The sequence below is a fragment of the Canis lupus genome, chromosome 12 (genome assembly GCF_011100685.1).
Source record: "Canis lupus familiaris isolate Mischka breed German Shepherd chromosome 12, alternate assembly UU_Cfam_GSD_1.0, whole genome shotgun sequence".
Lineage (NCBI taxonomy): Eukaryota > Metazoa > Chordata > Mammalia > Carnivora > Canidae > Canis > Canis lupus.
Window position 1 is genome coordinate 42,001,074 of NC_049233.1, and position 14,768 is coordinate 42,015,841.

At 33.4% G+C, this 14,768-nt stretch overlaps 1 long non-coding RNA gene across 1 annotated transcript in view; it reads left to right on the plus strand.

Moving 5' to 3' along the window:
* Positions 1-7,951, plus strand: part of LOC111098335 — a 472,612-nt gene extending 464,661 nt beyond the window's left edge. Inside the window, exon 4 of the long non-coding RNA XR_005367959.1 lies at positions 7,877-7,951. This is a non-coding gene — a long non-coding RNA (uncharacterized LOC111098335). The remainder of the gene's footprint in view (positions 1-7,876) is intronic.
* Positions 7,952-14,768: the final 6,817 nt, after the last annotated feature.

Here is a 14,768-nt window from a genome sequence, read left to right on the forward strand (position 1 = left end):
ACAAAGCCTTTGGAAACTGATCTCAAAGGAACTGTTTTGTTCTAAGATAAGGCCTGGCTGCATTGTTGTTTGATAAATGGAATCCATCCACTCCGCAGTTAGACTCTGGCTGAAGTGACTTTCCTCTCCCCACTTAAGGTTTATTACCAAAAGTTCTAACCTGGATCTGGTTGACATAGAATCTGAATGTGGTAACATGATATATCTTAATTTCTTTTTTGAGACAGACCTTTTTTATTAATTTGGGAATAAAAATAAGAGCAATGAAATCACAAGCTATCCACTATTTCATCAATTAATTTATTTATAGGATTTATACTCAGATTACTTCCAAAAGACTTCGAGGTAGTTCATTATTCAGAACCCTATTCTTCTTCTGCCAAGGATGGTTTCTAGCTGGGTCTCAAGGACAGTTTCACATCTCAGAAAGAGTTCATTGTGGATACATTGAAGGTATTAACCTAGTGATGTGACCTCTCTATATACCAAAATAAAAACATCACCCCATTTTCATGACAACATATGGGCTCTCCCACCACAAGAACATGTCAAGTAAAGTGATTATAATCCATCAGCAAAGAGCTCTCTGATAGTGAAGAACGTGCAGATTCTTTATGCATAAATGGTCCATGCAAAGGATAGTAAATAAATCCCAGTGTGGCATTTTTATAGTGAATAGCTGTTTTTATATCTCTTTAGTTGCTTAGGGATGAGATATCTGTCTTCTTCATTTTGATATCTTGCCTGATGTGTAAACACATCTAGTCATCTGTCTTATATTTTTTCATAACCAGAGAAACTATATATACTTCCTCTTCCCTGATCCAAATTTCTGTCTCTCATAAATCATTACACACATCCAATGAAATACTTATTCCATGATAAACATGCATCTTATCCTCATCATCTGCACCAAACACTCCATCTTTGCCTTACCCAAAAGCTGGCTCCCTTAGTAACTCCACTGCTCTTTGACATCCTGTTTTTCTATTGCATCCAATTTACCTGAGTATTCAATCTGAAGACCTTTAGTGCCATTTATAGACTACCATGCCTTTGTCTTTCTTCAACAATCCCTATGCCTTCATCTACAATGCACTGTACCGTTCCTTTTTGCTATCAGTTTCTGACTTCCCAGTCACTAACTCTTGTTTTTTAGAAACTGTGCCACACCATTCTCAGCCTAAAGCTATGCCACCTGAGTCACCCTAATACCCTGAGTGCTAGCCTTCCTCTGGCCCTTCAGTCCTAGACCTTCTTATTCTCAGTAACTTTCATTCCAATGCCATCTTAGCCACCCACTCCTGTTGGTCCAGAAATGTTCAATATATAAGTTAATTAATTCCAAAACACCACTGAAATAACTCTGATCATTATTATTTAATTATTTCCATTCTAGAGGTGTCTGGGGTGTCTCAGTGGTTGAGCACCTGCCTTTGGCTCACGTCGTGATCCCGGGGTCCTGGGATTGAGTCCTGCACTGGGCTCCCTGCACGGAGCCTGCTTCTCCCTCTGCCTATGTCTCTGCCTTTCTGTGTCTCTCATGAATAAATAAATAAGTAAATCTTAAAAAATTATTTTCATTCCATATTTTGAGTAGACTTCCAAATCATGTATGGTAACCTCTCCACATTCCCCCTGACCTGCATTCCCTTTTTAATTTCTTAAACCAGCTTATATCTCTCCCACTAGTATCTCTCATTTTGCAATTCTGAGTCATCCTTTAATTCTTACTTTACATCACCTCCCATATCCATATACACAGCAGGTCTTCTGGCTCAGCAACAAACGGTATCTTGAATCTATTTAGTACTTTTCATTTCTACTGTTACATGTTACCATCTTCTTCCTGAATTACTATACTTACCTTCTCATAGAACTTTTTTCTTATATTCTTGTCTCCCCTTCCCATTCAGCAGTCTATTCCATATCTAGCAATCTGAATTCTTTTTAACTTAATTTTAAAATTAAATATTTTATTTTGAGATAATCATAGATTCACATGCAGTTGTAATAAATACTACAGAAAGATCCTGTGTATGCTTTACCCAGTTTTCTCCATTAATGACATGTCATAAATCTGTAGCATAATATCACAATAAGGACATTGACATTGATATGATGAAGACACAGAACATCTCAATCACCACTGGGATGCCTCTTGTCTTGCTTTATATACTTTCCCCTGCAACCACAAATCCGGTATCCATTTCAGTAATTTTGTCATTGAAAGAATGATAAGTAAATGGAAAAATACCTTTGGGTTTGGCTTCTTCACCCACCATAATTCTTTGGAGATTCATCCAGGATGTGCATATATCAATAATTCATTCTTTTTAAAAATTTTTTTTTATTGCTGACTAGTATTCAATGGTATGGATGAACTACATTTTGTTTAATCACTCACTGTTTGAAAAACATGTGTTGATATGTTTTGGATATTACAAATAAAGCTGCTATAAACATTTGTGTACAGATTTTTATGTGAACACAACTCTTCATTTCTCTGGGATAAATACCCAGCAGTGCAATTTCTGGCTAAACTAAACATGCATGACCTTAAGCCCATTAGCAATGTATGAATGATCCATTTTCTTTGCACCCTTGTCAGCATATAGTGTTTTCACTATTTATATTTTATCTATTCTGTTAGGCATCTAGTGATAGATATTTCATTGCGGTTTAACATATATTTTGCCAAAGACTAATGATATTAAATATAATTTAATGTGTTTATTTGCCATCTGTGTATCTTCTTTGGTGAAATGTCTGGTCATGTATATTCTACTTCATTGTTTGTTTGTTTTGCTTACTAATGAGTCTTGAGAGTTCTGCTTTTGTCCTAAATACTTGTCTTGATATTTTTTCCTATAGTGAATCTTCTAAATCATGTACATGGTAGAACTCTCCATTTACTTAGATCTTTCATTTTTTTCATCAACATTATATTGCTTTTAGCATACAAGTATATGTTTTCTTACATTCATACTTAAGTATTGCTTTCTACCTTTGAGCAATTGTAAATAGTGTTGCAGTTTTGATTTTAGTATCTCTGTGCTCTATTAATAGTCTATAGAAATACAACTTTTATATTTATCATATATTCTGTGACTTTAATGTATTCATGTATTAATTCTAGGAATTTTTCTTAATAAATTCTTTAGGGTTACCTACATAGATGATCATGGAATCTGCATATAGAGACAGTTTTATTTCTTCCTTTAAAATATGTATGCCTTAAATTTCCTTTTATTCTGTTATTGCACTAACTAGAACATTATAGCTATGTTGTATGAGGGTGATGAGAACAGATATTCCTGGTCTTGTTCCTACCTCAGGAAATATGTAGTCTTTCACTATTAAATATAATGTATATTGTAGTTTTTTTGTAGTGCTCTATATCTAGTTGAGGAAATCTTTCTGTTCCTATTTTTCCAAATTTTTTTATGTAAACAAGTGTGGAAGGGTCCTAGTTTCAGTTCTGACATGTAAAGAGCTTGGAAATTATTACTCTCATGTTACAACAAGAAAAAAGTGCTGAACAAGTGGAGAGTCAATTCCTTTTTTTTGAACCCTGTAGAGAATTGAGTTTTTGGAGCAAACCAGGACTCCAAATCTTAAGATGAATATAGAAAATCATAGCTGAGATCAGCTTATCAGGAACAGAAGCTTCTGGGGACAGAAGTTATTAGATAAACTTACATGATTATTTTGTCGAATTGCTGGAAGCAGAATGGACACTAGTGTGAGAATAGGAAACTCTTGGGGCTTCAGTCTTAAAGAGTCCCAAGACTTTCATGAGTTGTGCATCTGAAAACCTTGCCAAGTTTTCATAGTGAAGAAACAAGAAATATCCTTGTGTTTTTGTAGGAGGGAGGAGAAAACTGACCTTTTGAAATATGTCCAAAGAATTCATCATAAGAAAAGCCAATATTTTAAGAGAAATACCTTTACAATAGCCTTTATTTATTATAAGGGGAAGGAAATTAGTCACTTCTAGCTCCCTCTAGACTTTCTCACCTAAAAGGGTAATAGAAGCTAAGAAACAATTGTGACACTCATAGTCCAGGGACAAGGCCATCTAAAGACTGAGAATTAATTGTAGAAATACAGAATGCTTTCCCCTCATCCCCACAGCTTCCTACCACATCAATAGGGCTTACATGAGATAATACTGTATCACAGTTGAAAGATTTGCAGGGAGCGGTCTTTACTTAAGGAGGAATTAATAAGAAAACCCAAAGACAACAAAGGAGACAAAATCAAGAATATTAGAGGCATTTGAACCTCTGGCAACTACAGCTATAGGAAACATTACACACAACTAAATTCCTAGTCTGATTCACATAAAACCTCACACTAACGTCTATTTAACTCTAGTCTTTTATTCAATATATACTATATGGTTCTGTGTGTGCACATGGCTTTTAATAAAAAATTATGATCCATAATAAAAGATCAGAAAAACACAGGCTGAACTGACAAAATAAGTATTACAAAAAGATTCAAATATGGCAGAGATGTTGGAATTATCAAACTAGAAATGTAAAATTGCTATTATTCATATGTTAAGGGATCCATGGAAAAGTAAATCTCTAAGAAAGAATTCAAGGAAATACTAGGAATTAAGACCACTGCAACAAAAATTTTAAAATGCCTTTGACGAGTTCATCAGTAGACTGGACACTGTTGAAGAAAGAATCAATGAGCTTGGAGATATGTTAATATAAGCTTCCAAAACTGAAATGCAAAGAGAAAAAAAAAAGAAAGCATACACAAAAAACAGAATACCTTGATCACCAAATCAGCCATACAGGAAATATTAAAAGGGAAACTTTAAGTGAAGAGAGAGCCCAAAAGTAACATAGACCAGAAAGGAACAGAGGCAATATATATAAAAAGTGACTTTATAGGTAATACAATGGCACTAAATTCATCTTTCAATAGTTACTCTGAATGTAAATGGGCTAAATGTCATAATTGAAAGACACAGTGTATCAGATTGGATAAAAAAGCAAGACCCATTGAAATGTTATCTGCAAGAACCTCGTTTTAGACCAAAAGACACCTCCAGATTGAAAGTGAGGGGATGGAAAAGTATTTATCATGCTAATGGACATCAAAAGAAAGTTAAGGTGGTGATTCTTATATCAGACAAATTAGACTTTAAACCAAAGACCATGATAAAAGATGAAGATTATTATCATTATTATATTAATTATTATTAATTATTATATTATATATTATTATTATATCATAATTAAAGTGTCTATCCAAAAAGAAGATCTAAAAATTGTAAATATTTATGTCTCTAACATGGGAACAGTCAATTGTATAAGCAAATTAATAACAAAACTAAAGAAGCACCTTGATAATAATACAATAAGAGTATGGGACTTTAACACCTCACTCACTGCAATGGACAGATCACCTAAGCATAAGATCAATAAGGAAACAAGGGCTTTGAATGATATGCTGGACCAGATGGACTTCATAGATATATTCAGAACATTACCTCCTAAATCAGCAGATTACATATTCTTCTTAAATGCACATGGAACATTCTCTGGAATAGATCACATACTGGGTCACAAATCAGGTCTCAACTGGTACTAAAAGATTGGGATTATTCCCTGCATATTTTCAGACCACAATGCTTTGAAACTGGAATTCAATCACAAGAGGAAGTTTGTAAAGAACTCAAATACATGGAGGCTAAAAAAATGAATGTGTCAACCAGAAAATTAAAGGATAAATAAAAAATTCATGGAAATAAATGAAAATGAAAGCACAACTATTCGAAACTTTTGAAATGCAGCAAAGGTGGTCCTAAGAAGGAAGTATATAGCAATAAAAGCCTTTCTCAAAAAACAAGAAAGGTTTCAAATACACAACCTAACCTTACACTTAAAGCAACTGGAGAAAGAACAGCAAATAAAGTCTAAACCAAGCAGAAGAAGAAAAATAATAAGGATTAGAGCAGAAATCAATGAAGTAGAAACCAAAATAAAATTGAACAGATCAACGAAACTAAGAGCTGGTTCTTTGAAAGAATTAATAAGATCACTAAACCCCTGGCCAGACTTGTCAAAAAAGGAAAAGTACCCAAATAAATAAATCATTAATGAAGTAGGAGAGATCACAACCAACACTGAAGAAACAAGCAATCACTGTTATTTAAAGATTTTATTTATTTATTTATTTATTTATTTATTTATTTATTTATACATTCATGAGAGACACACAGAGAGGCAGAGAGATAGACAGAGGGAGAAGCAAATTCCTCACAGGGAGCCTGATGCAGGACTCGATCCTTGGATCCTGGGATGACACCCTGAGCTGCAAACAGATGTTCAGCCACTTAGCCACCTGGGCATCCCAAAATACAATTATAAGAACATATTATAAGCAACTATATGCCAACAAATTAGGCAATCTGTAAGGAATGAATGCATTCCTAGAGACATATAAACTACCAAAACTGAAATAGGAGGAAGTAAAAATATAAACAGACCCATAACCACCAAGGAAATTCAAGCAGTACTTAAAATCCTCCCAACAAACAAGAGTCCAGTACCAGATGGTTTCCCAGGGGAATTCTACCAAACATTTAAAGAAGAATTAATATCTATTCTTCTGAAACTGTTTCCACACATTCACTTACTTGAATGGTAAACATTTCATAATCCTTTCCATTATACTGTCTTTTTGCAAGTTATTCTCTGTTTAAGAGCAGTTTTATTGAGATGTAATTTATTCACTATAAAATATATCCTTTTACAGTGTGCAAACAGAACATCATGAACTGTGGGATAATTTCAAAACATGTAACATATGCATTATCACAATAACAGAGGAAGAAGAAAGATATAAGGGAGAAAAATGAATATTTGAAGTAATAATAGCCAAGAATTTCCCAAAATTTGGCTTATCAACCATTAGAAAGAGGGATGTTGTTTTTAACTATAATCGTGGATTTGTCAATTTATTATTTCAATTATGTCATTTTCTGTATCACATATTTTGCAGCTCCTGATTCTATCATCTTGCTGACATAATTCCCCTCTCACAGTGTTTAGGATGCCATTTCTTTGTGGATTGTGCTTTTTAGCAAAATATGTCTTCATCTCTGATAATTTTCTTTATTCTAAAATCTATATTATGTGATGTTAATGTAGGCATTCCTACTTCCCTTCAATTAATATTTGCATTATATATCTTTTTATATTCTTTCAATTTACCTATATCATTATATTTGAAAAAAGCATCATATAGACAACATATATTTGGGTAATATTTTTAAATCACTGTTTCAATCTCCCTTTTAATTAGTATATTTAGACTTATTCCATAGAATTTACAAAGCAATGAATGATCAATAAATGCATTTTAGATTAAATTTGCATCTTTATTTGAAGTTTACTACATACAGGTTTTGGCTATGTGTTGTTTAACCAGCGAGTACTGACTAAATATATCTCAAAATATTATTTCACCTTTCTGGTGGGGGTTTCCTGCTTTCTTCCAATTCACCCCATCTTATGTTTTATATGCTTTTATAGTGATACTAATTAATCACATAAAATATTCCCATGGCTAATCAGGGTATCTATAGGAAGAAGTAGTAAATCCTGAAAAATCTGGAATTTAATTCTACTCCTAAGATTCGAAAATTTATTTTGATCAAATTTGATAAAACTTAGTTAGTGTGGGGACTACTTTTTACCAATGTCCTTTTGTTTCTGTTTTTGACATTTTTAGTTTTATGTCTTTAAAATGACAATGGTATTTCTGCACATTAAAGTTTGTGAAGCAATTTAGTATGACTGATACAATATTTCCTCTAAGATTTCCTAATGATGGATATTTTAACTAGATGAAGATTGAAGATACTAAGCAGGATGCATAATAACAAATAGAGAAATGACATTGAACTTTCCACAAAATAAGTAAGTACAAAGTTTATAAAATTTATATATAACATCTAAATAAAATATAAAATTTATATATAACCAAACAAAATATATATTAGTAGGAAAAATTCAAATGAATTTCTAGGTTTTTGTCAAAGCTCATTTTCATTTTTATTAAAAAAAATAGGATCAAGTAACCATTTGATAATGTCAAAGGAGAAAATAGGAAAGTATTGTAATCAACCATTCTGACATATGAAAAAGGATAAAAAGCATGTATTTTTTACCATTGGATTGATCTCTCCTTGTCTTAAAAATGATCACTGAACATAATGAATCATTTATTCTTTTCTTCTCTTAAACTTATAATGATGATTGGCAAACTATTAAACTATTTGCTATGCCTTTTGAATAGTGAATGAATGAATGAGGTATGAAAGAGAACAGTGTAGGTGAGAGCTACCAAGAAGGTTCATTTTGTATGTGAATATCTTATTCACTATACTATTGTAAATTTGGTAGCAATCGTCCAGAGGCCTGAATGATAACAAAGTTAATTCATATGGAACTTAAAATGATAGAAAATAAGTATTGTTTCTTCTAGGTTTTCTCTTCCAGGATTCCCTGGAATCTGGTAAATGTGTATCATGGCATATGTGAGCATTGAATGAATACTATAGAATAAAAACTTTTTAAAAATCTTTTTTTTTAATTTTTATTTATTTATTTATGATAGTCACACAGAGAGAGAGAGAGAGAGAGGCAGAGACACAGGCAGAGGGAGAAGCAGGCTCCATGCACCAGGAGCCCGATGTGGGATTCGATCCCTGGTCTTCAGGATCGCGCCCTGGGCCAAAGGCAGGCGCCAAACCACTGCGCCACCCAGGGATCCCAAAACTTTTTTATTAAAAAAAAAGTCCTTTGTTTAAACTCCTTTTCTTTTCTTGAATCATTTGAAAAAGAATGGTTAAATTGGCTTTAAGGCACTTAATAAACTATAAAACCCTGGTCACACATATGACATACTATAAACCACATGCATTTCCTCATGCAAAAGACTCAGTTTTTTGTATCTTTATTTGCCAAAATCTTCTTTTTTTTTTTTTAAAGGTTTTATTTATTTATGCATGAGAGACAGAGAGAGAGAGCGAGAGAGAGAGAGAGGCAGAAACACGGGCAGAGGGAGAAGCAGGCTCCCTGCAGGGGACGTGGGACTTGATCCCAGGTCTCCAGGATCAGGCCCTGGGCTGAAGGCGGCCCTAAACTGCTGAGCCACCTGAGCTGCCCTGCCAAAATCTGCTATGATGAAAAAATTACATACTTTTGTGAAAAAAGGAAAACATCTAAGAGACATTCATCTATCCTTTTCCCTAGGATTTAAACAATAACAATACTGAAAACAAAATAGAAATAATTATAGACTAATCTTTAAATGAAATTATTTTAAAGTATACAGAAATATTTGTGCATGCTAAGACATAGTAAGAATAACACTACTTCAGTACTCAGTTTAAGAAATAGAATATTTAAAAACAGAAGAAGTAGCACATTACTAGTACTTGAGAAGTTCCCAGTATGCCTTTTCCAATCACATTCCCTCATCCTTTCAGAGGTAACTACCAATGTGTGTTTTTTACTAATCATTTTCTTTCTTATGTTAGTAGTTTGTACACTCTAAATAATATTCTGTAGTTTTGTCTATATTTTGAGGCATATTCAACATATAACAGAGTATACAGTTCTTGGATGTACAGTTTGATGTGTTCTAAAAATGGAATGCACATATGTAGACCTGACCAAAAATAAATATAGAGCACCCATCCACCCAGAAGATCCCCACAGAATATCCCCACCACCAACCTAAAGGTAAATATTCTTCTGATTTATTCCATTATCAAGTAATTTTACATGTTGATATGAATTGAATCATACAGTATGTATTATTTCATGATTGGCTTATTTCACTTAGTATCACATTTATCAGAAATATGTTCAAAATTTGGGGGATCCCTGGGTGGGGCAGCAGTTTGGCGCCTGCCTTTGGCCCAGGGTGCGATCCTGGAGACCCGGGATCGGATCCCATGTCAGGCTCCCGGTGCGTGGAGCCTGTTTCTCCCTCTGCCTGTGTCTCTGCCTCTCTCTCTCTCACTGAGTGACTATCATAAATAAATAAAAAATTTAAAAAAAAGTTCAAAATTTAAAGTAAAAAGTGGAAATAATGAGTGCACAGATGTAAAAATCTTAACAGAGAAATGTTAACTCTAAAGTTTCTAACCTACTGGGAATTCTAAAATTTAAAACCACAATATATGATATAAAAGGTTCACGGCATGGATATGAATGCATATTGGAAACGGAAGAAAAGAGTTGGTAAGTTTAAAGAGAGATCAATAGAAATTGTACAATCTGAAGAAAAAAACAAAAAAATACAGCAAAAAATGAGAATAAAATAAAATGAACAAGATTATCGTATATTGTGGGAGAGTAGCAAGTGGTGCATCATCCTTGTAATCACAGAAAGAGATGTTAAAATACTAAAAATATTTGAATAAATAATGGATAAAAACTTACCAAACTAAGTCAAAGTATCAGCTTTCCAATCAAGATCAGTGCCCTAAGCCAGATAGATACAAGGAGAACCCCATCAAAGGACATCAAAGTCCAATGGCTAATATACAAAAACTAACTCAAAGCAGATTAGTCAACCTAAATTTATAATTAAAATCATAAAATTCTTAGAAAAAGATGCAGAAGTAAACCTTTATGATCTTGGATTTGGTACTGGATTCTTAGTTATGAGAGCAAAAGCATGAACAAAAAGTAAGAAAATAAGTAAATTCAACTTTGTTAAAATTAAAAACTTTTGTTCATCAGAAAATATTAAGAAGAACATGAAAAGAAAACCTACATAATGGGAGCAAACATTTGGAAATCCTATATCTAATAAGGGTATAGTAAACAAAATATACGAACTCTCACAGTTCATCAACAAAAAGACAGCCCAATTTAAAAATGGGCAAAGGACTTGAATAGACATTTCTCTAATGAAAACATTCAAATGGCCTACAAGCACATAAATACTTAATGTCATTAGTTACCAGGAAAATGCAGATCAATGCCACAATGGGCATTCACTTCACACTTTCTATTAGGGCTATCATAATAATAAATAAATAGTAAGTGTTGGAGAGAATGTGGAGAAATCAAACTCACATATACAGGCCAATTGAATTATACTGTTATATGTTTACTTATATAATTTGAAGTAATATAATAATAAATACAAGTAGGCATATCAAAAGTTGATAGGGACATTAAAATGGAAAACTCAAAAGTAGCCCACTAAACAAATACAAAGGATGAAAGGAAAAATAACAACAAAACTTTTTAAGTATCAAGATTGAAGACTTAAATCCAATAATACCATTAATTGCATTAAATATAAATGGTTTAAAGACTTTAATTAGTGAGTAGAAGTTGTAAAACTGGATTAAAAAATGCATATCCATATGCCACTTATAAGAAATACTCTATACATATCAAAATAAAATAGGCTAGAAAATAAGAGAGTAGAAAAAGATATACCATTCAAACACTAAGAAAATTCTTTAGCTATTTCAATATCTGGAAAAGCAGACTTTAGAACAAGAATTATAATACATAAGGAAGACATTTAAACATGAAAAAAGACTCAATTAATTATGAAGATGCGGTAATCTTAAATGTGTATGCACCTAATAACAGAGCATCAAAGTAAAATTTGATCAAACTAAAGGAATAAATAGATAAATGCACAGTAATAGAGAATATAATATCCTTCCCTCAGTATGTGATAGAACAACTAGAGAGAGAAAGCTAAATCCTAGAAGACCTGAATAGTACTTCATCCAGCTTCACCTAAATTATATTCATTCATACTTTTGGAACAGTACACCAAACCACTAGATACATTCTTCTCAAATGCACAAGAAATGTTTAACAATGTAAAGACTGCTAACTCTGGGAAATGAACTAGGGGTGGTAGAAGGGGAGGAGGGCGGGCGGTGGGAGTGAATGGGTGAGGGGCATTGGGGGTTATTCTGTATGTTGGTAAATTGAACACCAATAAAAAATAAATTAAAAAAATAAAAAAAATAGAAAATAAAACAACAATGTGGATCATACACTGGTTTATTAAAAAATGTGTCAATAAATTCTGACAGATTGAAGCTTATAAAATATGTTCTCTAGGAAAATAGAATTAAATTAAAATGTAATACTAATATATTTAAAAATTACCAATAATTTGGAGGTTCCCCTTTCTCCACATCCTCTCCAACATTTGTGCTTTCCTATTTTGTTAATTTTCCCCATTCTCACTGGTGTGAGGTGGTATCTCATTGTGGTTTTGATTTGTATTTCCCTGATGGCCAATGATGCGGAGCATTTTCTCATGTGATTGTTGGCCATGTCTATGTCTTCCTCTGTGAGACTTCTGTTCATGTCTTTTGCCCATTTCATGATTGGATTGTTTGTTTCTTTGCTGTTGAGTTTAATAAGTTCTTTACAGATCTTGGAAACTAGCCCTTTACCTGATACGTCATTTGCAAATATCTTCTCCCATTCTGTAGGTTGTATTTGAGTTTTGTTGACGGTATCTTTTACTTTGCAAAAGCTTCTGATCTTGATGAAGTCCCAATAGTTCATTTTTGCTTTTGTTTCTCTTGAATCTTGGATGAATCTTGCAAGAAGTTACTGTGGCCTGGTGTAGCCACTCTGGAAAACTGTGTGGAGGTTCCTCAAAGAGTTAAAAATAGATCTGCCCTACAACCCAGCACAATTGCACTGCTGGGGATTTACCCCAAAGATACAGATGCAGTGAAATGCCGGGACACCTGCACCCCGATGTTTCTAGCAGCAATGTCCACAATAGCCAAACTGGAAGGAGACTCGGTGTCCATCGAAAGATGAAGGGATAAAGAAGATGTGGTCTATGTATACAATGGAATATTACTCAGCCATTAGAAACGACAAATACCCACCATTTGCTTCGACGTGGATAGAACTGGAGGGTATTATGGTGAGTGAAATAAGTCAATCGGAGAAGGACAAACATTATATGGTCACAGTCATTTGGGGGATATAAAAATAGTGAAAGGGAATAAAGGGGAAAGGAGAAAAAATGAGTGGGAAATATCAGAAAGGGAGACAGAACATGAAAGACTCCTAACTCTGGGAAACGAAGTAGGGGTGGTGGAAGGAGAGGTGGGTGGGGCGTGGGGGTGACTGGGTGAGGGGCACTGAGGTGGGTACTTGATGGGATGAGCACTGGGTGTTATTCTATATGTTGGCAAATTGAACACCAATAAAAAATAAATTTATAAAAAAAATTAAAAAGTATTTCAAACCAAGTGATTAATGACATGTGAATGTGCTTAGAGTAATGGTTAGAGAACAATTTATAGCTTTTTATTTGTATATTAGGAGAGAAAGTTAAAATGAATCACTTTATTTTCAATTTAAGAAGCTATGATAATACCAGTAGATTAAACCTAAATAAAGTAGGAAAAAAGATGTAATAAATATAAGAGGAAAGGTCTCTGATATAGAAAATATAGTTGTGGAAACAAGTAAGCAATTCTGAAAAATACTAAAATGACATAATTACACAATTCAAGGAAATGATGATAAAGATTTGGCTCTCTTTTGACTAATTTGGCTCTCCTTAATCTCCTATGATTAATTGCAATGCATTAGTATAGTAACTTTTTAGGGGATGATGAATTGACTTTAGGCTTTGGTATTAAGGGAGACTTCATGGAAACATTAGAAGGGGTACTAAATATTATGCAATGTATAGGTTTAAACAGAGAGAGAGGTTAGGGAATTCTCTTTGAAAGCGAGAGTGATAAAAATCGAGTTACACTTAGGAAGTAGTAAAACAAAACAGACTCAATGTATCTCCCCAAGATAAGCCATTACATCTGAACACTACAATGATTACAGTTTCTTTTTCCTCCATATGTATAGATTGATCTTTCCAGATCACTGTCTCATAGGGGCACAAAAATTAAAATTAAAACTGAAGGCTTGAAGAACCGACATCTAGTGTTGAAATTCTAAATTTTTAGTTAATCTAGGAGGAAGAGAAAGACCAGTTAATTTGTGAATAGAGTAGTTTTCCTAACCTAAGGAGGTTAGGAGAAATCTTGCATAAATGAGTGATAGATGAATGCATGAAAAGTGGATAAACCTGACAGATTCAAGGAGATATATGATGTTTGCTATGATTGAGAATTAAAGGACTTGGAAAAAGATGAATAAGTTGGTTACAGTATGCAGAAAAATATTACGTTAGCAAAAAGATGGATGAGAGAGTGGGAGAAAGAGCAAATGACATGGACTCAGAGGGCATAAATGTACTTACAAATGTAATCTTGACAAGCCATTTCCTTTTCTCTTCTTTGCCTCTTCACCTGTTAGATCTGCAAAGCATTTTCATAGTCTGTATGGCGAACCAACTTAATAAAGAATGCAAAATTCCATACCAGTTTAGTTGGATTTAGGTAGTACTCAGATCATAGAGATTAAGATTAAATAATTCGTGAGTGACATAAAGATGATTGTGCAATTTTGCTTAAGAACTTAAATTTGGAAGAAAAACAAAGCACAGGATTTGGTTAAGAAATGGGATCAAGAGAAGTATTTTAGGGTTTGTTTATTTTTGGTTGGTTTTTAGAGTTTGTCTCCTATAAACTAGAACAAAATATCACATCAGAAGATCTGTAACTGGTAGTTTAGTGAAAGAAAGGAGGCTTAGAGGAGTGATTTGAGGAGAATATTTCCTGAATTGATCGAAATCATTGCCCATTAGTA